General features: G+C 42.8%; 1 long non-coding RNA gene across 1 annotated transcript; it reads right to left on the bottom strand.

Annotated features, from left to right (window-relative positions):
* Nucleotides 1–11,925: 11,925 nt before the first annotated feature.
* On the bottom strand, nucleotides 11,926–14,807 carry LOC125151744 (uncharacterized). The gene is made up of 3 exons (XR_007146939.1): nucleotides 14,578–14,807; nucleotides 14,336–14,444; nucleotides 11,926–12,426 (listed from the first exon to the last, which is right to left on the bottom strand). It is a non-coding gene; the product is annotated as an uncharacterized LOC125151744 (long non-coding RNA).
* Nucleotides 14,808–24,416: the final 9,609 nt, after the last annotated feature.

The following is a 24,416-nucleotide window of genomic DNA, read 5'->3' as shown; positions in this document are numbered from 1 at the left end:
AACAATAACCGATCATTCGAAGGCAACCTTGTTTTCCGCTAAATTTACACTACAATTCCACTAAAGAGTTAAGTTCCATATGAACAGTAATTTTGAAAAATGATTCCTACTACTATATTTCTATAACCTCTCTCTCCAGTGATTGATTTAGAAGTGCATTCCTTGGGGCACCTGGGTGGTTCAGTGGGTTAAGCATCCAGCTCTTGATTTCGCCTCAGGTTATGGTCTCATGATTTACGGGATTGATCGAGTCAAGCTCTGCACTGTCAGTGAAGAGCCTGCTTAGGATTCTCTCTCCCTCTCTCTCTCTCTGTCCCTCCCCCACTCAGGCTCGCTCTCTCTCTCTCTCAAAATAAATAAAGAAAGATTTTTAAAATGTTTTTAAAAAGAAGTGTATTCTTAATATTTGTCATTGATTTTTTTCTTTTTAAATCAATTTTATTTAGTATGATTACATATAATGAAACAGACACATTTTAATATGCAGTCTAGTGAGTTTTGAAAAATGTAAACACATAACTACCACCACAATTAAGAACTAACATTTTCTTCACTCCAAAACGTTCTCCATCTCTCCCCTCAGCCCCCAGACAACCGCTAAACTGCTTTCTATCATTATAGACGAGTTCTGTCCGCCATAGAATTTCATACAGATAGAATCACATACTATTTATCTTCTGTCATACATCATAATGTTTCCGAGGTGCAGTCATGTTGTTACATGCATCAGTAGCTTGGGTTTTTTTTGTTTGGTTGGTTGGTTTCGGGGGTTTTTTTGTTTGTTTTTTTTTTTTTGCTAAAGGAGTCTTTTATTGAGTGGATTTATCACAATTTACCCATTCACTATTTGATGCACATCTGGGTTATTTCCAGTTTTTTTGTTCTTATAAATAAAACTACAATAAACATGTCTGTGTGGAGATGGTCCCAGACTCATGGTGATTTGACTTACAGTTTTTCAACTACACCATGGTGCAAAAGCGATACGTATTCAGTAGAAACCATACTTTGAATTTTGAATTTGGATCCTCTCCCAGTTAGCAGTATGTGGTATGATCCTCTCTCGTGATGCTTGCTGAGCAGTAGCCATGAGCTACACCTCTTAGTCAACCCAGCAATCAGGAGGGCAAACAACTGATATACGGACAACCGTTCTACACCCACAGGACCATTCTGTTTTTCATTTCAGTATAGTATTCAATAAGTTACATGAGATACAGTAGGCTTGTGTGAGATGACTTGGCCAACTTCAGGCTAACGGAAGCGTTCTGAGCATGGCTAAGGAACCCTAGGCTAAGCGATGATACTCAGTAGTTTAAGTGTATTAAACCCTTTTTTGACTTAATGATATTTTCAACTTATGATGACTTTATTGGGAAGTAACTCTATCATAAGTTGAGGAAGATCTGTAATTCTTTTTGTGGGTATACGCTTCCATTTCTTTCATGTACCTATCTAGGAATGAAACTTCTGAATCATATAATAAACGTATAAACTTTATAAGACACTTCATATCCAAAATATCTAAAGAAGATACAACCTGACACCACCACCAACAACAACAAACCTGATGAAAACAATGGGCAGAAGACCTAAATAGACATTTCTCCAAAGAAGACATACAGATGCCCAACCGATACATGAAAAGATGCTCAACATCACTCATCATCAGGGAAATGCAAATCAAAACCACAGTGAGATATCACGTTATACCCGTCAGAATGGCTAAAATCAAAAACATGAGAAATAACAAGTACAGGCAAGGATGCAGAGAAAAAGGAACACTTGTACACTCTTGGTGGAAACGCAAATTGGTGTAGCCACTGTAGGAAAAAGTATGGAGGCTCCTCCAAAAATTAAAAATAGAATTCTCATATGAGCCAGTAATTTTACTACTGGGTATTTACCCCCCAAAACACTAAAACACTAAATCAGAAAGATATATGCACTTCGATATTTATTGCAACATTATTTATAGCAGCCAAGATATGGAAGCAACCCAAGTGTCCAGCCATAGAAGAATGAATGAGGAAGATGTGGTGTATATATACAATGGAATATTACTCAGCCATAAATAAGATTGAGATCTTGCCATTTGTGATAACATGGTTAGAGCTAGAGTGTATTACGCTAATAAAATAAGTCAGTCAGGGAAAGACAAATACTGCATGATTTCACTCATATGTGGAATTTAAGAAACAAAACAAATAAACAGACAAAGAAAAGAAACAATAAAGAAACCAGACTCTTAAATACAGAGTCTGTATTTAGAGACTGTATTAAGAGAACAAACTGGTGGCTGCTGGAAGAGAGGGGGGAGGGGGTGAAATAGACAAAGGGAGAGAATTCAACTAAAATATTTGAAAAAGCAAGAAGAAATTTTCCGACTTTTTTCTCAAGAGTCTCTACAGTTTTACATTCCCAGCAGTAATAAATTAGGTTCTTGTTTCTTTACATCTTCACCAACACTTGCTATTGTTAGCCTTTTTAATTCCAGCCATCCTAGTGGTTTTAATTTGCATTTATCTTATGACTGATGATGCTCAACATCACTTCATTGCTTTTTTACCATTAAAATATCTTTTTTTATGAAGTATCCATTCAAATCTTTTGCCCATTTTGTATGGGGTTATTGTCCTTTTACCATTGAGCTATAAAGAATTCTTTACTCTTGACACAAATCGCTTGTCATATATATGTATCACAAATATTTTCTCTAAGTTTATGGCATGCCTCTTCATTTCCTCAACATTGTCTTTTGAATTAAAAGTTTTTAATTGTAACGATGTCCAATATGGTCATTTATTTTATGATTAGTGCCCTTTTTCATCCTAAGAAACCTTTGCTTACCCCAAGGCCGTGAAGATTCTCTCCCATGAATTCTTCTAAAATTTTATAGTGTTAGCTTTTACCTTTAGGTCTAAGATCTATTTTGAAATAATTTTATGTATGATGTGATGTACAGGGTGGGGTTCACTTTTTGTATATGCTTGTCTAGCTATTCCAGCATCGTTTCTTTTATTGATTTTTAACTTCGTTGAGTTTCGTTTAGAGGTCAAACATTGGAGGATTTGTGCTCTTGAATTTGATGTGACTTCCTTTATGTTTTCACATACAATTTTTACTGCACATTTGAAATAAATGTGTATTCTTTAGTTGTTGGCTACATTTTCCCTACATGTCCTTAGATCAAATTTGTTGATTGTATTATTCAAATTTTGTATATTGATGCTGTTTCTCTGTAGTTATTTATTTTATCAGGTACTGAGGCAGAGGTGGTAAAATTTTCCAATACAATTGTCGTTCTGTCCACATTTGCCTTATATATATATTTTTTTTTCAACTGCGTTGTATTTTATTTTTGTATCATGAAAAGTGTACTGCCCTATATATTTTGATGCCATATTATTGGATGCATATAAATTTAGAACTCTTAGATCTTCTTGGTGAATTGAACCTTCCATCATTATGAAATGTCCTCTATCACAACTAATATTTTTTGTCATGAGATCAGTGTCTTTTAAGCTTTATATAGCTATACTGAATTTCTTTTGGTTAAAGTTTGTTCGGTGTATCTTTTTTTCACTCTTCTACTTTAATCTTTCCATATTCTTGTGTTTTTGGCATACAAAGGTAATTAAGGTTAAACGAGGTCATGTGTCTCTTGTAACCAGCATATAGATGGATCTTCTTCAATTCTAATTTAACAGTCTATGTCTTTTAATTTGAAGCATATAGTTCATTTACATTTAATGTAAATACTGATATATCTAGATAGTTGTATTAGTTTGCCAGGACTGTCAAAACAAAATACCACAAGGGTGCTTGGGTGTCTCAGTCCGTTAAGCATCTGACTCTTGGTTTCAACTCAAGTCATGATCTCAAATTTATGGGTTCAAGCCCCACTTCAGACTCTGCGCTGACAGCATGGAGTCTGCTTTGGATTCTCTGTCTCCCTCTTTCTCTGGTCTTCCTCAGTCATGCACTCTCTCTCTCTCTCTCTCTCTCTCTCTCTCTCAAAAATAAATAAATAAATAAACATTTAAAAAAACACAAAGTACCACAGATTTGGATGGTTTAAAGAACAGAAATTTATTTTCTCACAGTTCTGGAGGCTCAAAATCCAAGATCAAGGTGTTACAAGGGTTGATTTTTTCTGAAGACTCTCCTTGGCTTATAGATAGAAATCTTCTCCTTCTGTCTTCACATAATCTTTCTTCTGCCTATGTCTGATTCCTAATCTCCTCTTCTTTAAGTAGAACAATCGTATTGGGTTAGGGCCCACTTTGGTGTTAATTACCTCTTTAAGACCCTATTTCCAAATACAGTAACACTCTTAGGTATTGGGGGTAGAACTTCAACATATAAATTTCACGAGAAACAATTCAGTCCATAATAATGGTAAGTATACCGTCGACGAGATAAAACTATTATCTACCATGTGTTTTCTATTTGTTCCACTTATTCTTTGTTCCTTTCTTGTCTTTTTGTACTTTGTTTTAAGTGGGCTTTTTTCCTAATTATTCCATCTTTTCTCTAACCAGCCTGGATGCTGTACACACATTAGCCTTTCTTTTAGTGTTTCCCAGAAATTACAACATGCATCCTTGACTTGCCAAAGAATAATGTTAACTGATGCCTTTCCCCTCTTTCTAGACAACACAAAGATCTTAGAATACTTGAACTCTATTTACCGCATTCCTATTTATGTCCTTAGTATTCTTTATTTTAATTCTAAATGTATTTTAGATACCACAATGTAGTAATAAGAGTAGCAGGAGGAGGAGGAGGAGTATTTATACTATCAATATTAATTAAACTTTATTCACACATTTGCCTGGAAACAAAATTGCCTGGGTCATTCTTCCCTCATGCTGTCCTTCACGACATACAGGAGAAGGTATGTTCATTATCTAGTTAGATCCGTGGAGGCAAGACTAGGAATCTAAACTCTTTCTAGAGTCCTCAGAGAAGAAACTACAGAATTCGTAGGAAACTTAAATATCAAGAAGTAAGTTTGGAAAGAGGTAAATTATTATACTACTACCCGAAGATATAACTCCTGCCATACCAGCTGACATTGGTCAATTTCTGTGATGTTTATCTTGTTTTGTCAAAGAGCAGGCTAGAAAGAAAAAAAACAAGGTGGAAGCAAGGATGAGGGGAACATAAAAAAAGGTGAAGGAGGGTCTATACATGGGAAGAGGAGCTCCACGGAAACATCCCAGGAGATTAGCTGGATGGCATATTAGCAACCAATCTGTGTTGGAACTCAGGTGTATAAATGTTTGTCATTCCCAAGCTTAGGTTCCTGGATAAAAGGAGTCTAGAAAATTGGAGCAGAGGCCCAGAAACCATGCTCGTGACAACAGATAGAGACTCATCCACATTTATGAACTCTGTAATGATAAGACTCTGTTCAGAGCCCTGTAAATTTTACCAGTCTTTCTTCACGGGCTTTCGGAAAACTGTTAAGAGCTTTGCAGCTTGTAAATGTCCAGCCTCAATTAATGTAAATGAGCGTCACGATTAGGGTAAAAATATCCTTTCCTTTGCCAACTATGAACCATGTATCTTACCTGTTGGTTATGATTCCAGTTGTGATTCCACAAGTATGGCCTAAGCTAGTCTTCCTGCACAAACATTTGGGAATATTTTACAACTTATGCCAAGTCTTGTATACTAAAACCAGGGTTTTAGGCTTTCTCAATCAATGTGCTCGAAATAGTATGTCAGAACCACGGTAGAAGGGATAATGGCAACATCAGTGTAGACTACATCAGTGGCTGTGTCTACTTACGGGCCTTAAGCATAATTAAATAAAGATCTTTGTCTCTCTTGTGTTTTTTTCCATCTTCATAAATAAAGACCAGATTGAGAAGAGTGCCCCTCAATCAGTGAATTAATTACCATTAGTATACCTCACCTCGCTACAAACTCACATAGGACAGGCCAGTCGGCATAAGCCACATTTTCAAAACCATGACACCGCAAAGTTCTTGGATGTGCTCTGATGTCCTCCTTCCCTTGTCCAGCTCTGCGTCTCCCTCCACGTGGGGCTCCACACCTCTTTGGCAGACAATGGCTGAACGTGAATAGAGAAGGACAAATACAAGGGCTAGCTTTTCAGAGAATGATGGTATCATCAAAACATGTACATGGTGGGAAAAGAGTCAAAAAAACACACCTAGATCTACACAAATTGCATGATGTTCCATGTGGGGCATTGGGATCTATAGCAAAGTCTTATATTGCAAATACTAACTCATGCTCTCTTTTTTTGCCCTTCCATTTTTTAACAGCAAAGCTATTTTATGCTTAATGGTTCAGGGGATGATGTAAACAAACAGTAGGAAAAAATGATATTTTCCTGGCTGTAATGTGTGTGTGTGTGTGTGTGTGTGTGTGTGTGTGTGTGCGTGTTTAATGTTTATTTACTTGGAGAGAGAGAGAAAGAAAGAGAGAGCATGTAAGATGAGGAGGGGCAGAGAGGGAGGGAGACAGAGGATCTGTAGTGGGCTCTGTGCCCGAAGCAGGGCTCGAACTCATGAACCGTGAGATCATGACCGAAGCCAAAGTCGGAAGGTCACTGACTAAGCCACCCAGGCACCCCTGGCCTTAATGTTTTAAAAGCCCAGGATATTAGGGGCCTGGAAAGGACTCTCATCTGAGACAAAACATTTGTTGGAAAATATCTCGAATGCAAGCAAAGCCATGTAGGAACCATACAAACAGCAACAAGGAAGTCTCTATGGTGACACGCTCAGGCCGATGACGGAGGACCAAAATGGATGGCAGATGTCTCATCCAACACCCTTATAAAAAGAGTACATTAAAGAGTAGCTAAGATCATGAGATATCTAGTTCCCCCAAATTTAAACACAGTCCTGGAGTAGGAATAAACCCCAAGTTAACTGAGATTACATTTTTCCCACCCTGGTGAAATGGGGGCTTGAAATAGAAATTCCACTGAATTTCAAAAATGTAAGTTGTTTTTCTCATACACGGAGGCTTCTGAGCTAAGAGTTACACCTACGGCAGTTTATACAAGTGAATGCAAACCAGGAGAGCATTGCTGGCAGACTCCAGTCCCAAAGGGAACCTTGGGGAAAGATCAAAAGGAAGAGGTTACAGGCCACAAGTTTAGTAGGAGATTTCTGGACAGCAAGAGGGACAGGCCATGCTTTCCTGCCAAGTCAGCTCCTATGAAAGGACAATTTGTCTCTTTATAGACATCCCGGCACAGGGACGTCAAACAATTTCGAAACACTTCTACTTGGGAAAAGGGCCAAAACGTTACATAAAGTTAAAAACCAGTTTGCAGCCCAAGGCCCAAGGCCAATGCCGGACCCTCTCCAAATGCGTTCGGAACCCTCCTTCCCTAAAAAGAGAGGGCTACGCTTCTGTGCCCTGTGGATCTGGGGCCAGTGTTTGCTTTTCTCTTTGGGCCAAGCTGAATAGTCTCCCTTTCTAGCCAACAAACGAAGGAAGGGAGAGATCTGTAGACACACATGTGCTGAATCTGGCTCCCCTCTGATTGCCAAATATCCTGTCTCACTGCCATGAATTCGCATCCAGCTTCATGCACACGCTGAACTCAGCTGATGCCACAGAGACAGTGTTAAGTGAAGAAAGGACAAGAATGGTGCTTCCTGCAAAAACAAAAGGTCCTTTGTGTTCAAAGTGTGGCCCTACAGGAACAACAGCACCTGGGAGCTTCTTAGAAATGCTGGATCTTGGGCCCCACCTCCAGGCGGAGCAAGAGCACCCCCCCCCGCCCCCACCCCGAGATGACTTTGAGGACAGTGAAATTCTCTGTATAATATTATAATGATGGGTATGTGCCATTAAGACACTCGTCCAAACCCATAAACGCACAACACAGCAGAAGTGAACCCTAAGGCAAACTATGGATTCTGGGTGATGATAATGGGTCAGTGCGGGTTCATCAGGTGTCACGAATGCAGCCCTCTAAGGAGTGATGTGGAGAGGCCAGGACTTGAGGGGGTGGCAGGGGATACATGGGAAATCTCTGCTTTCCTCTCAGTTTGCTTTATGAATTAATTTATTTATTTACTTTAATTTTTTTTTTTACTTTTGAGAGAGACAGAGACAGAGTGCACGTGGGGGAGGAACAGAGAGAGAGGGAGACACAGACTCCGAAGCAGGCTCCAGGCTCTGAGCTGTCGGCACAGAGCCCAACATGGGGCTCAAACTCACGCACTGTGAGATCATGACCTGAGCTTAGCCGACTGAGCCACCTAGGGGCCCCTCCCAGTTTGCTTGAGACCTAAAACCTCTCTAAAAAAATATTAAGTCTTTTTTCAAAAAATGAGGACCCCGCCTGGTCCAGCGGGAGGGATTTCTCACGGTGAGAGTTGTATGGAATCACAGAATGAGCATGGAGAACAGGGCAGGCTCCGGGTTTGTCTGTCTGCGTTCCAATCCCGCCCTCTTTGCTCATTAGCTCCAGAGCCTGACGCAAAGTGCTCTCTGGGCTTCCATTCTCTAACCTGGAAAATGGGGACAATGATGATAATAATGGAATTTATTTCCCAGGGTTGTAAGGATTCCACGAAGCCGCATATATGAAACACTGAGAATAGCCCTCGGCACAATGAGCCCCCAATAGATGTTAGCTTTTACTGTGTATAATTTTTTTGTTTTGAGAGAGAGAGAACGCAACCGGGGGAGAGGGGCAGAGGGAGAGAGAGAAAGAGAGAGAGAGAGAGAGAAAGAGAGAGAGGGAATCTTAATCAGGCTCCACATTCAGTACAGGGCTCAGTGTGTGGGGCTCTATCCCACGACCCTGGGATCACGACCTGAGCGGAAACCAAGTCTGTCACTTGACCGATGGAGCCACCGAGGCGCCTCAGCTTTTACTATTTTTAAGAAGTGTTTTGTGTCCTGGAAACCTAACAAGGGTGCTGAAATCATCTTGGAGATTCCTTCCATGTTGCTCCTTTTCAGCTGCAGAAGACACAGTGAGTGATTTTAACCACTTCTGACAGGTGCATGCTACATGGTAGGCAGCATGGCCAATGGCAGGGAGGAACCGCACCAATCACCGTCCCCAGACTTCATCCGTTCCAGAAACATCTTCAACTCTCTTTTTAAAAAAAACCATTCCACGCACATATTATTTTTACTTATATCAATTTACAACAAATTCGGGGTGGTTTTTTTTAAAAGCTACCTCCTAAGCAATAAATACCGTCTATGAAATCACTCGTTTGATGTGCTTGTGTTTTTTTCTAATCCACATTAAAGCGAAAGCATAACTATGGAAATTAAAACCTTCGCACATGCATAAAAACATTCCCTAGAACTCCAGGAAGCCTCCTCATTCTGACATTAGCATCTTATTAGCTCTCAGCTGCAGCTCTAAACGTTTTGACGTGAAATCTCTCCACCCAAGTGATTTGAGCAAAACCTCTTGGCTTCCAGCTCATCCGGCTCAGCTGGGGACCAGAGTCACCAAGCCGTTCGCCCGAGATAACACAGCCAGCGCAGGGCAGAAAGATTAGAACACAGCTTTGCCGAGAAACAGGAGCGTAAAAGCCTTACCCCCCTTCCCGTCACCACCGCACACACTCACAGCGCCCAGACAGCAGCTGTGTCTGCATCCCTATTCCAAGCCTCCCTGCTGGTGACTCCTGTCTTGTTCCTGTGACTGTTCACAGCCCCCTTCCTTTCGCATCCATATGATTGTTAGGGTCCCACTACAGAGCTACGAGTAACGATCTCTCAATGTCATGGCTTCCATTTTGCAGTCGTCTCCGACGTCGGAGGGGCCCAATTTTTTTCAGAGCCATCCAGGCTTTTCTGACGTAATCAAAGCAACGGCTTCGCTTTCCTGCCATCCTACTTGTCACAAGGCACATTTCAAAGGATGAGCCTCATGGGCCAGATTCCATTCTCCTTAAACACGCAAAGCTACTACAAAAGGAATGTGTGCACAAGCTCCCAGGAGTGACCGCCTCCCGCTCAGTTATTTCTTTTCTGTGTTTTTTTCCCTCATCTGTGAATTATCTGGTGATATTCTAGGGATTCTTGACAACATTAATTAATGCATGAAGAAGGAGAACAAATTAGCAGCGTCTCTCTCTGCTCTGCTTTATGGCAAACACGATACTGTTCTTGGACATTGTGTTGTCAACATTCAGTTCAATTCAGCGAATGTTTTTTAAGGGTCCCATCAAGCCACATGCGCCAAAAATGGTTCTTGCAGGCAAAAATATCTTAGGTACTACAACGTTCACCTCGAACCCACCAAATCCATTCTTTAGTGTTTGATTCGTCTCATCAGGGGGAAATTTAATTTAATTTAATTTAATTTACTAATTTACTATTTTTGTTTCACATAATTTTCTCTTTGAAAGGGGTAATAATGAAAAAAAATGGTTGAGAAACACCGATCTAAGTGAAACTGCATTTCAAATATGCTTCTCCTTTAACCGAATAATTCCACTTCTACGATTCCTCCTAGAGAAAGGGTCCCCAAAAGAGACATGTATACAAAGTTGCTGACTGCGCCCATCTTTTACTAGTGGAACAAGCTAAATGTCCATCCACTGGAAATGGTTCGATAAAATATGGCGCATCCGGCGTTATGAGATAGTCCATATCAGTCAGGGGGAACCAGGTAAGTCTGGATACAAAGAAAGAAACTGACATGGAGAAGCCACCATGCCATAGTGTGGGGTAGAAAAAGCCATCTGCAGAATATATACGATGATCACATTTATACTGAAGCCAACACACAACAGATCTATGTGTTTTTATTACTACATGAAAATGAAACAGTGGTGGGTGATACTTCCAAAGGGTGGCTTGGCAACATGTATCAGAACGTAGGGGCGCGTGGGTGGCTCAGCCAGTTGGGTGTCCGACTTCGGCTCAGGTCATGATCTCTCGGTCTGTGAGTTCGAGCCCCGGAGCCTGTTTCGGATTCTGTGTCTCCCTCGCTCTCTGCCCCTCCCCCACTCACACTCTGTCTCTCTCTGTCTCTCAAAAAATGAATAAACATTAAAAAAAATTTTTTTAAAAAGCATGTAGATGAGCTTGAGGTACCTGGGTGGCTTGGTTGGTTGAGCATCCGACTCCAGCTCAGGGCATGATCTCACAGTTCGTGGGTTCGAGCCCCACATTGGGCTCACCGCTGTCAGCCTGTCAGTGCAGAGCCTGCTTCAGATCCTATGTCCTCTTCTCTGTGCCCTTCCTCCGCTTACACTCTCTCAAAAATAGATGAGTATTTTTCAAATGTAGATGAGCTTACCTCTTAACCAGCAGTCAAGATTCTAGCGATTACACAAGAACGTTCTTTGCTGCGTGCTTTACAGTAAAGTGAGAAGTCACTGAAAAGTCCATTAATAGGGGATTCGGCAAACAAAACACGGCAGATACATGAAAGGACCAGACCCCTTTGCCTTCACTCCCAGGGATGGCCTCTATTTATTAACATGGAAAGAGATCCACAAGACATGACTGCATGAAAAAAGTAGGTTATAGAAAAACACAAAGAGAAGGGTGCTATTTATGTAAATATTTACAGCCACTGTGGCTGTTGCCAAAAGGGCTCACTTCCACATCATCCTGGGTACCTCCTGCTTAGGACTGCCTCTTGGCACAGTAGCTGGTGTCTCCCAGAGCGAGTGATCTAAGACAGTTAAGATCAGCTCAGCAATGTTTGAATGACCTAGGCTCTGAAGTCACACTCTATCATTTCTGAGATGTGCTATTTGCCACACAAGCGAGCCCTTCAGTGCAGAAGGGAGATCACATAAGGGTATGAAAGCCAGGAGGCAGGAACCGCTGGGGAGCCTCTTGAAGGCTGGCTACCACGGGTGTATATTTTGTCTCAGCTTTTATAAATCTTACGGAGGCCAAACTGGGACAAAAATCTATAAAGTCACTACGGCACCGCGCGGAGAATCCTGCATGCTGTTTTCCGTCAAATCGAAGGTGCCATCGACGAGAGGGCACGCCATTGTTTTCTATACCTGTTAAAAGTAAATAAGACATTGGCAATAAAATTCGGAGGTGAATTTTTATTGTCTGCCTATTGAAAGAGCTGCTTTTGGCTCCTACTTAGCGACTGTTTACGGCACCTCACCGTGTGTCTTAAGGAGAAAGAAAATAGAAGAGACATCAAACATTCAGAGTCTGACTGTTCCAAAGTGGTTTTCAAATCAGAGTCACCAATGTCCATGTTTTCCCACGCAAAAGCATCCTTCATGCGATCAGTGGATCTCCTCTGGGATCCTCTTTTAACGCTGACACCCGTTCTGCAAGTTTTGATGTCGAGGCCGCATCCTGATCACAACAGCTCCTCGTTGCCTTGAAATGTCTTTCATCTGGGTCTGTGGAAGGCCGAGATTCCTCTGGCTTTCAATTTCATTACTTGGCACGGAATAACAAAGCCTCCTGCACATATTTCAGGGAAAATAAATAAATAACACAGCTTTATCTACTCATGAATATCTTTCTTGGATCCCATGAAACCATCATTGTTTTTGCAAGAAAAAAAAAAAAATATATGGCGCCGAGGTCATTTCTCCCACGACGAATGCTCGCTTCATAAACATCAAACGTACGCTCACCCATCTGTGGCAGTTGCAGACCCATCCTTGGTTGCAGAGATGTTAAATGATGAGCAATACGCGTCCTGGAATTAATGACATACGGTGTCCCCTTTGCACTTCCCAACAGCCCTGTGGAACAGTTGCTGGTTTCTACCAATGCAGATGCAGAAGTTTAATCAGAAGAGGTAACGTGCCCACCGTCACACACGATCAGGAAGACAGACAGGTGGTCAACGCCTCAGCACTCCAGTGCTAGTCTTAAGTCAGGATGGTCCTCCTCGTCACCGGCATCATGATCGACTTGGCCATCGACATCACTGTTGTCACCACCACCGCTCTTGCCGTCCTCATGATTATCGTGGTTATCTTTATCACCATCGTTATTACTGTCACGGTCACCATAATCTCCGTTTTCTCCATCATCATCATCATAGCTGGTATTTACTGAGCATGTACTTCTTATGTGCTAAGCTCTATGCTAAGGGCTTTATGTGGTTTGCCTCCTAACTACCCTCATTCTCCAAACACGGATAGTGAGCTTAAGTATCTCATTCAAAATGATTCAGCTGAGGCCTGAACTCAAACCCAGGCCATCTGACGCTAGAAACTACACCCTCGACTACTAGGATATTAAGGACGGTAAATACCAAACTGTAGGCACTCAATAAATGATGCATCTATTTGTGCCTAGCCCGGTGACTGGCATGTAGAGAATAAACAATAAGAAAAACAACATTAAGAGCAGCTAATATTTATTGAGCAATTACTATGTGCCAAGCATTATTCCTAAGTGCTTCATACAATCTATTCCTTTCAGTCCTCACATTAGCTTTATGAGGGGGGGGCACTATTGTTAGCCTCCTTTTACAGGTTGGGGAAATTGAGAATTGGAGAAATTAAGAACGTGTCCAAGGCTAGGCAACCAGTTAATGATTCAACAATAATTCAAGCTCAAGTCTGGCTCAAAAGCCCTGTGGTTCTTAAGTACCGCACGACGTTGCCTCCTATAAGGAGTATTACGAGTGAATCTGTTTCCAACAATTCCCCCACAAGTATTACCCGCACACATACAATATGCTATGTGTTGTGTCCCGTGAATGGCTGCAGGAATGAGGGAAACAGGGATCCTGCCTTCACGGAACTTACCATGGACGAAACACCAATAAAAATGAGAGGTATGAAGATCACATGCAAAGATGATGACAGAACACTCGCGTTTGCATCTTACCCTTCCCAAAACTCTACTGGGAAGACAGTGAGATTATGATGACGAGAACTAACGTTTATCACTGTGTCAGTCACGGATCTGAGCATTTCACATGTAGTAGAACATTTAAACCTTATAACAAGCGTCCAAGGGCATATAGTTAGTTTGTGGCAACGTGAGCCTAAGAACCCAGAGCTTTTGCTTTTGTGCACCTCTCTACGTGGAAAAGAAATAGAAACTCTCAAGGACAGAGAGTCCTGGAGAAGGAATATCCGTGAGCGGGGGACGGCAACCCAGTGGTACAGAATGGAAAGCGGGCAAGAGGAGAAACTTATTTAGCAGGGCACAAGGCCGTGAACAAAAGCAGGGCACTGGGGAGAGGACCTCAGAGAGACTCAGACACCCAGGGACACCCAGCATCGCAAGAGTGTGGGGCAGGGACACAAGGAGGAATCCAAGATGGACGTCAATATTCCTCACCGCCCACACCTTCACCTGCTCTACTCGTCCCTAAGGTGCAGAAGGCCAGAAGCCAGACACTGACCTTCTGCTCCAAGGAGACCTCAGCAGAGAAGCTTCCCAAGCTCTGGTGGCTCCTTCCAAATGGACGTGTGACACACTCTTGACATCACCCAGTCTCTCACTCACTCCTCCTATGGAGCAGAAATGGCAAATCGGGGAAGAGGAACTAGCCAGGCTTTGTTCAGCTCCACACTTTCCTTTTGGGGGAGAGTCTGTCCAACAGAGAGAGTGTTTTCTCCCGCTGTTCCCCGGTGGAAGTCTTACCATGAGAGGAGGCCTGCCTCAGTCCAGCGTTGCCCATGACGGAGTACAGAAGTCTACACTTCTGGGGTTCAGTCAGGCCCACTTGGCTCTCACCCTAAGCCATATCCCTACCTGAGCTTTCATTAGTTCAACAACAGTTCTATTTTGCTCTCTCGTCTACCTTACGTTTTTGCCTTATTTCTCGATATGCCCAGAACTTGGGCTAATTAAGAAACAAAGGAGAAGAGAGAAGGAAGACAGAGGCAAAGGCAGAGGCAGAGACAGGAAGGAAGGAAGGAAGGAAGGAAGGAAGGAAGGAAGGAAATAAAGAAGGAAATAAGGAAGGAAGGAAGGAAGGAAGGGAGGAAGAGGGAAGGAAGGAAGGAAGGGAAGGAGGGAAGGAAAGAAGGGAGGAAGGAAGGAAGGAAGGAAGGGAATAAGGAAGGAGGAAGGGTGAGCAGAGGAGGCGGGGGGAAGGAAGAAAGAAAGGAAAACAGTGCGCAAGATGTTTTTTAAATGTTTTCTAAATGATGTCCTTGGAGAGATACAATAAGATAATGGACCCATAAAACAAGAATTTATTTATCGCAGAGCAAAGAAGAGCTTTCAAGAAGTAAATATAGAGTACCCAAAATAAAAATTTCCGTGGATGAACTTGAAGGTAAAGTTCACCATAGTTCCTTTGCCAGAAAGAGAACAAACAGAAATAAGGAGGTGAAAAACACTGGGTGGAGGTGTGAGAGACATGAAAGAAAAGATCAGTCCAGAAGGTCTAACAGCCAAATAATGGGAATGTGAGTTGCGGTTCCAAACAGAAAACAGCAGGTAGAAAAAACACACATACAAGTGTTGAAAGGAGCCTCTCGTTCGAAAGACCCTACTGGGGACCCAGCACCAGAAGCAAAAAAAAAAAAAGAGAGACCCACATCCAGGCACAGCATCACAGGATTTAACAAATCAGGGATAAAGAACCACAAAGGGTCTCCCTGCCAAGAACACCTCCCCCAAAGCACAGTGTAAATCAGAGCGAATTTTCTAAATCTTCACACCCTCAGACCCCTTGATTTTCTGCCGCTTCTATTTTGCCAATTTCTAACCCTGGAGAAAGCCAACCATCTATTTTCTCTGTTCCTGTTCCCAGACTGTCAAATATGGCTGGAAGAAATCCTAAAACCAGGCCAACTGGTTCCTCTACAAATCCTCAGCTGAGCACCCTCTATGGCTGGGACCCTGTGAGCAACCTGCCTCATCCCGCCCACCCCCCCCAGAAGTGAGAGAACAATTGGATACGAGTATATAGTCATATATATTAATATACATTACATAATATGCAAAATATAAAGCATATTATATTTTACTATATAATTATAATCTATATTACAAGGAATACATACATTTATATATAAAACCAGATCGGATAAGTACCCTAAAAGGCAGTTGCTCAAGTCGACCACAGTCCTTCAAGAACAAGGCTTCCTCACAAAACGTGACCCCGTTTGCAAGGTGGTTACAAGCCCTCCTTTGCCTGGACTATTCCTTCTCATTATTAGTGTCTTGGTTCAAACCTCCTTTCATTTCAGAGGCCTTTCTTTTTTTTTTTTTTTAATATGAAATTTAGTGTCGAAATGGTTTCCATACGACACCCAGTGTTCATTCCAACAGGTGCCCTCCTCAACGCCCATCCTTTCTTAATCCCCTGACACTCGTGGATCAAGGTGCCCCAGGGCACAGGAAGAAACGCCCAGGGAGAACTCTGGAAAATCTTTACATTTCAAGGGAAATCCAAGGGTAGCTGACACCTGTCGGAAACTCTGAGAATTCCTAGCTAAAGGTATCCTGCAGTTTCGACATTAGACCGCTGCATTCCTGAGGGTGACACCGCATCAGAGACAAGTTAGGTTTGCGACAGTTGACGTGATTTTAAAAAGGCAATTACCTCCACGTGGAAATCTGTGGAAAACGGTGGCGGTGCCCAATCTGATGCCAAGATTCGAGAAGTTGTGCAACTCCGCGGGCACACACATGTCCCTAGCAGGAACAATCGACCCTTTAGCAACGTGCGGGTCAGGGGCGCCAATCCCTGCGTGGCCAGAAATCTGCCTATAACTTCTGATTCTCCAAAAACTTAGCCATGGATAACCTGCTGTTGACCAGAAGCCTTACCGATAACATAAGGTCAATCAACACATATTTTGTATATTCTAGGTACTATATACTTTATTATTATAATAAAGTAGGCTAGAGAAAAGAAAATTTAAGAAAAGAATGGGAAAGAGAAAATACATTTACAGGATTGTACTTAATGAAAAAAATCTGCATACAAATGGACCCACAAAGTTCAAACCCATGTTGTTCAGGGGCCAATCATAATAAGTTTTTAAGAACAAAATAAAAATATTTTCTCTTTATGTGTATTAAAAAAAACAGCTACCAACTCATTAATACCTGAATACTTAAGTGTTTGAGACCTGCCCATTCAATAAACAGAACTTCTAGGTATTTCTTTTGGCCTAGGATGCTAGGAAAGAATTACTAAGAAGTTTGTGTACCCAAAAAGCTTGGGAATCTCCGTGCTAGAGTTTTGTGGCGGCGTCCCTGTCACCTGCCTCCCCAGTTCTCCCACCTCCCTCCACACAACACTCATTATACTTTGTTGCAATTACTTGAGTAGCAAAGTATTTTGATCTGTCTGCTGGAGGATGGACACACACACACATACATCACACACATATCATACACTCACATACACATATACACATGCACAGACATATACACACATATACATATACACACACACATACATCACACACATATCATACACTCACATACACATATACACATGCACAGACATATACACACATATACATATACACACGTGCACATACAAAACACACACATGCACATATGCACACACACAAAATGCATACATATGCATGTGCACACATATACACATATGCATGTACACACATAGCCACGTGCATACACACATGTGCACACACACTCGTACACATGTATGCACTCGCATGTACATACACATGCACACATACATGCACACAATATACACGTGCACACATACACATACACATGTACAGACATATACACAAATGCATGTAGATGCATACATATACATTCATGCACATATGCACACATACAGACATACACATACATATAGACCCACATGCACGTGTACACACACACACACATACATATTCCTGCATGCACGTACACACACGCACACCTATATGCACACAGACATGCATAATGCATACACATATAGGTACATACATACACACACATAAATGCACGTGTACGCACGTACATAGACACATACACACATATACATATACACACGTGCATGTAAAATGCACACATATGCATGCACACACATACACACGCATGCACACACACATATGCACACATGCACACACATACACACGTGTGCAACAGCACGTACATACACACATGCACGCACCCATATACACATACACACATACATGTATGCACACACACATACACACATACACGTGTACATACACATACATGTGCACACACAAACACATGCACACACATATGCATGACACATGCACATATACACGCATGCACACATATGTACACACATACATATACACGCATGTACATATACACACATATACACAATGCACCTATATACACACATATATATCCCGCCATTATCTCCTTTCATATGCATGGGAGCTTCCTCGATTGGTAGCAGGCATTTGAAAGGGAAATGAACCAAAAGAGGTGATAAAGGAAGCATGAGGGAGAATGGTACGTTGTGAACCGACAACGCCACTGGAGGTCCCTGTGGAGGGAAGGCCATGAGATGTGAAACCTGGCAAGTGCAGGAGGCACCCTGTCCAGGGTCACGCCCTGGCATGTGACACTGATGCCCTCACGAGCACAGGGTTTTCAGGCCATGGGAATAGAACCAACAAGTGGGCTGAACAGGGCAGGGCAGATGGTGGCTCCTGGGCCCATCCATTTGGAGATTCCCCTATGTACTTGGCAAACATTTTGGAGGAGGGTTGAGGGCCCACCGCTCATAGACGGAATGGTGTGGATCAACCATAAGCTGTCTGAGGACAAGGACAAGGTCTGATATCTTTACTGCTGTGTCTCCAGTAACTAGGCAGGGCTCACCACATAGTAAATGCTCACTTATTTATTTTTGTCCGTGTGTGTTTCTTTGTTTCTTTCTAACTCCCTTCTAGAGAAGTGCAGACCTTTCCTAACCTATCCAACTCAACACGCACAAAACCAAGCTCGTTGTCTTCTTCCTATTTACCTGCTTTGCCTTGGAAGATACTTTAGCTGCCCCGTGTTTGTCGACACCCCGTATCCAGCCCTCCACTGTGGTTTCTGTCTCCAACATTTCTCTTGATTAGCGCCTTATTCAAGCCTTCATCACCTCTCGCCTTGAGCCTGTCCTCTATTCTCACCCATCCTGCACGCTACAACCCATTGTTCACTCCCATGCTCAGAAACTTTCCATGTCTTCTTGTTTCCTGTCTCATGAAGACCAAAATCCTTAGTAGAGCTGGTGAGGGTCTCTACCTTCCGGGCCCTCTCAACTTGCAATTTCCCCTTTTCCCTCCGCCTACGCTGAACATCACCTGCCCTCCACGTTTGGGTCTCTGTGTTCCTATCCGTCCAACAGACTATCCCTTCTCTCTCTCCTGCTAGACTGTGAGCTCCTTGAATCCTCTTGGGATGTGTCTTATTTATCTTTATATCCCTTGGTCCCCCTGGTCCCGATATATTGCCTTGTCTGGGGAGGAGTACTTAATAGACATTCCAGGGGGAGGACATCAATTAGAGTTAGACTCAGGACTCTCTCTTTGGCTCCCAATGACTCCATCCTGGGAAGAAGATGACTTATCTGATTCATGAGTTTGGCAAAAGGACATGAGTTAGCTCCTTCTCTTTTTGAGGAAACAGCCACCTATAGTTTACCTATATTCCCATTAAATTCTCCTTTCCTCTTGGCCATCCAGACAGTTTATTGCAGCAGGACCATGCCAGAGAAGAAGGCCTCCAGTTTGGGGGAATGGTGCAAGTTGCATCCAGGGGAGTGTAAATAAACTGACGGGCCAGATTAACCCATGCCTCCAATACGGCGGTTTATGAGTAAGAAAGGTGATATTTTTATCTCCGTCTGTCTCATTCTCCGGTTTATTATTTTTTTTAACTCTTTCCAATTGAGGCAGGTTAAAGAGTATTATATTTTGGGTCATCGCAAAGCCTCGTGTCTGGTGCAGATGATGTGTACCTTAAACGTGTCCTTGATTTCACGGACTTGAATTCTGTCCCAGAGACTTATTTTCAGCGTTGTCATCCTGAGTAAGATTGAGCAAACAAAGCCTCACTTTATAAATAGTATAACAGCAACATGCCATCTTTCAGCTGAGGAAATTGAAACATTTGGGGTTTGGGAAACATTATTTGTTATTTCACAAACAGCAGGAGGCTGGGAAAAGCCAAAAATGGATTTTCCACGTCGATTTTTTCCTCATCTATAAATCCTTCCCATCTCAGGGAAATTTATAGGTTTCTGGCTTCCTTTTTCCCTTTGGTCATCAAATTTAATCTCCCAGGAGTTGTTTTTTTTTTTTTTTTTTCCTTCCTATTTGAGTTTCTGTTCTAGACTTGTAAAATGTTCCCAATTTTTGATGTTCTAGATCCTCTCCTCTCTCAACCCATCATTTGTACCCCATTTCTTCCTTCTATCTACTCGCCACATTTATTCCTCAGTAAATTCCAGAGATGACCAAACCTCCAGATTCTCTAAGATCCACTTGGAGCTTCTGTATTTCTTTTGTCATCGTCTCAAAACACCCACCAACCTTTTGTTGTCCTTCCCGCCAGCCTCTGATTACGTGTGTCTCTTCCTCTAAAAAGTGAACCCCCCGGAGCATCTGGGATGGGAGCATCTGGGATGATGGCTTCTACCCACTTCCCACATGCTTTCTAGTTCCTTCTCCCCATTAACTCCTTCCCACCCACCTTTCCACAAACCCGGATCTCCCTGTTGTGAAAACCCCCTCACCTTTCACTGTATTTGCTGCCCAGCCCCGGCTGCCTTCCCCCTCACCTGCCTTCCATTCACCATCAAAAATCCTACCATGTCACCGTATGCTGTGCGCCCACATCATTGGATTGCTCCATAGCTCCGTGACTTTCTGCTCCTCACCCAAGCAGTCAACGGAAAGCATCGCTCTTAAAGCTTGCCAACAATTTCTGCGGGCCACATCCCTCGGTCTCTATTCATTCTTGACTTCGTCACTACGTTTGACACCATTGACCACTTTCTTACCCCTCTTGCGGCCAAAGACATTGAGGCATTCCTGCAAAACGCTCTACCTCATCCATACTCACAGAATACATTGCGAAGCCTTTGCTGACCTCGTCAAAATCCGTATCTCCAAATGTCTCTCCCAGCCCCGGAATCTCCTAGCCCTAGATGCTTCCATTTGGATTTCAGTTCATCAGCTTAATGCAACATGTTGAAATCCAAACTCATCGTCTTTCCCCTAAAGTCAGCCAGACCTTTGTCATCTTCAGAAAGATTAAGACTCCCTTTGAACTTTCTTAGAAGAACATGTGTTCTCACCCAGAGCTTCCAGGGCATGGGGTGGGGGTAGGGGTGCAATGCGATAGATAACAAGAAAGACAGAACTTAAGATTTAAGTCTTAAGGAGGCTTATCTCTGTCTAGCCATGCTAGGTATTTCATAACGGCATATACGTATAAAACAACATGGATGAGACACAGGATGTACAACAGGAAGTGGCCAAAGATAAAGCCAAAGTGAGAACAGTCATCAGACCATGAGATCTGCCTTCCTAAAGCGTCTGGCCTTTACTGTGTGGACGGTGTAAGATTTCAAGCTGTGGAGTAATGTAAGCAGATTTATATATTGCAAAAACAGCTTCAGCAACAGCATGAAGAATGGATCAGAAGGTTCAAGGCTGAGATGAATAAAGCAATATACAAAAATCCACTAGCCAAAAAAAATAATGAGGTCCTAAACCAAGATCCTGGAAGTGGCAATGGGGCAGAAAGGATATGCTCGAAAAGATAATTAGGAAAGCATTCACAAGACTAGGGGACAGACTGAATACGGAAAGGGAGGAGAAAAGGCGCGTGTGAAACGAGAGATTTTGGCTGACCAAGTGACCGATGGCATAATTGTATAGGCGGAAATACAATCATTACTGTGGGGCAATGTAACGGAGTTCAGTTTAGCACACGTTCAAATTGAGTTGCCTTTGGGACGTCTAGGTGGCAAGGTCTAGGAGACGGAAAAGCCCCTGCTTCCAACTCAGAAGAAAAGCAGGATCAGGAAAAAACAATTTGGGAGTGTGAAAGATACTGCGGATTTAGGCCCTCAGCATCCATGTCAGTCCTCTTCCCTGCATGCGTGTTTTTCCCCCCCGGCAGACGCTAGAATTGAAACAAACAAGCAACTACCTTTCCAGCTTCCCTGGTAGCTAGATGCAGCCGTGTGACTATGGTGTAACCCAAGATGTAAATCGGAATGTTGTATGGGACTTGCAGGAAAGCCACTTACATTTGGCTGGCTCAGATGGGAGATAGGCTCTCTCTGCTCTTTCCACTCCCTCGTTCCTCTTCTGCTACGAGCAAGAATGTGAGCGGGGGAGGTCCACCGGCCACTTTGACCATCTTGCGAGCTTGAACATGGGAGCCATACTGGGATTTTAAGGTAGAACAATAGAAGCATCCTGGGTGCCTGGCGGGGAAGCCACCCTTCTGACTCTGCACTGAGAACATACAAATTCGTTTTGCATTTAAACCGCTGATACTCCAGTTTTATGTTTTATGCCCCCCAACTGCCGTCCTATCTGATGCACCAAATGTAGAAGTAATCCCTGGCATAGGCGATGATAACAAGCCATATTAGTGCCATGTAAGTGGAAGCAATCTTCCAGAAAGAGTCTATAGCATAGAGAGATTTCTGGGAACCTCACTGCAAAGGCGGAGGAAGACGAGACAAGCTAATGAGGCTTGAAAGGAAGAGTCAGAAAACTGAAAGAATGTGTCATGTCTAGAGATGTGCGCTTCAGACCCCCCGCTTCAAGGAAGGACCCACGGCAAGAATATGTCTGGTTGACCGCCTCCAGCCGTTGGCCCCTTCTCAGCTTTCAAGGCCATTAATGAGCGAGGCAGCGGTAGCCAAGACCACTTCGTAGGGCATCTCTGCCAATGACTGAGCAACACATGGCCCCAAATCCCTACCAACACAGAGCTCCCTGAACAGGCAGTCTTTGCTGCAGAGCTCTGCACCGCTCTGGTAGAGACCATCGATCTACATCACAGTCAGATGGTTCCCTCTGGGCAGGAAGACTTTTGCCCTCCTACCTCTGCATTTCTGCATCCCAGAGAACCCAACAGCTGCAAAGGATAGCAAGAGGCTACACGCGTTCACATGTAATATTTGATTTGGTTGAATGAGCATTCAATCATTCAATCTCCGAGTAAAGACGCAGGAGGTTAGTGATTTCCTCAACTAACTAAAACTACGAAATACAAGCATTCTTACTCAAAGCCATTCCCTTTCCAGTTAACATGCTCAGTCCTCCCTGGGTTTTTTGTTTTTTTCTTTTCTTTTTCTTTTAAATCTCTTAACCCAGGGCGCCTGGGTGGCTCAGTCGGATAGCAGCCAACTTCGGCTCCGGTCGTGATCTCACAGTTTGTGAGTTCAAGCCCTGCGCCGGGCTCTGTGCTGACAGCTCGGAGCCTGGAGCCTGCTTGGGATTCTGTGTCTCCCTCTCTCTCTGCCCCTCCCCCACTTGCGCTCTGTCTCTTTGTCTCTCAAAAACAAATAAACATGAAAAAAGAATTAAATGTCTCTAGGGGCGCCTGGGTGGTGCAGTCGGTTAAGCGTCGGACTTCAGCCAGGTCACGATCTCGCGGTCCGGGAGTTCGAGCCCCGCGTCGGGCTCTGGGCTGATGCCTCGGAGCCTGGAGCCTGTTTCCGATTCTGTGTCTCCCTCTCTCTCTGCCCCTCCCCCGTTCATGCTCTGTCTCTCTCTGTCCCAAAAATAAATAAACATTGAAAAAAAAATTAAAAAAAAAAAAGAATTAAATATCTCTTAACCCAGAATATAACTATAGCCCATCAACAATCCCTCCAAAATATCACCCACTTCTATTGTCTTACCTTCCTCTTAAATTTTATCTTCCAATCAAATATTATTTAGGGAAAACGAACAAGGATGAATAAACCATAGGTAAAGGAATTCATTTAAATCCCCTTATGTATGTCATTATGAATTATTTTCCAAATTCAGCTATATTATGGCATAAGCCATAGCCATTGAACACATAACTCTGTATGGCAAATGCTTCATATAATAAGATGAGCTCATAAATCAAGTATTAAATCTCTTCCAAGATGATAATGGCCAAAAGTATTGCCAACGGAATCAACTGACAAGATCCTGGTTTCTGAGAATCGAACCATTCATCTCACAAATATAAGGGTTCATTTTCTTGTTCTTCCTTTTACATCACTCATCATTTAACCCAGATTAATCTTCCAAAAAAAGCACACAGATCTGCCAATATGTTGGCATTTCCTTCTTATGAGGAAACAACAGAGCAGATCAAAATCTGCTTTCTCCGGTTCTGGAGAGCCACGATTATCGGTATACTATTGCAATTCTCTGAGCTTCTCTCTCAGGGGTTAGCAAACTACCACCCATGGACTAAATCTGGCCCCCCGCCTGTTTTTGTAAATAAAGTTTTATTGGAATGCTCCAATAAATGCTCCATGCTCCTTAACCTAGCTATTACCTGTGGCTGCTTTCCTACTACAA

This window comes from Prionailurus viverrinus, chromosome E1 (genome assembly GCF_022837055.1).
Source record: "Prionailurus viverrinus isolate Anna chromosome E1, UM_Priviv_1.0, whole genome shotgun sequence".
In the NCBI taxonomy this organism is placed as follows: Eukaryota; Metazoa; Chordata; class Mammalia; order Carnivora; family Felidae; genus Prionailurus; species Prionailurus viverrinus.
The sequence above is the reverse complement of the archived record's forward strand: the minus strand, read 5'-3'. Positions and strand labels throughout refer to the sequence as shown.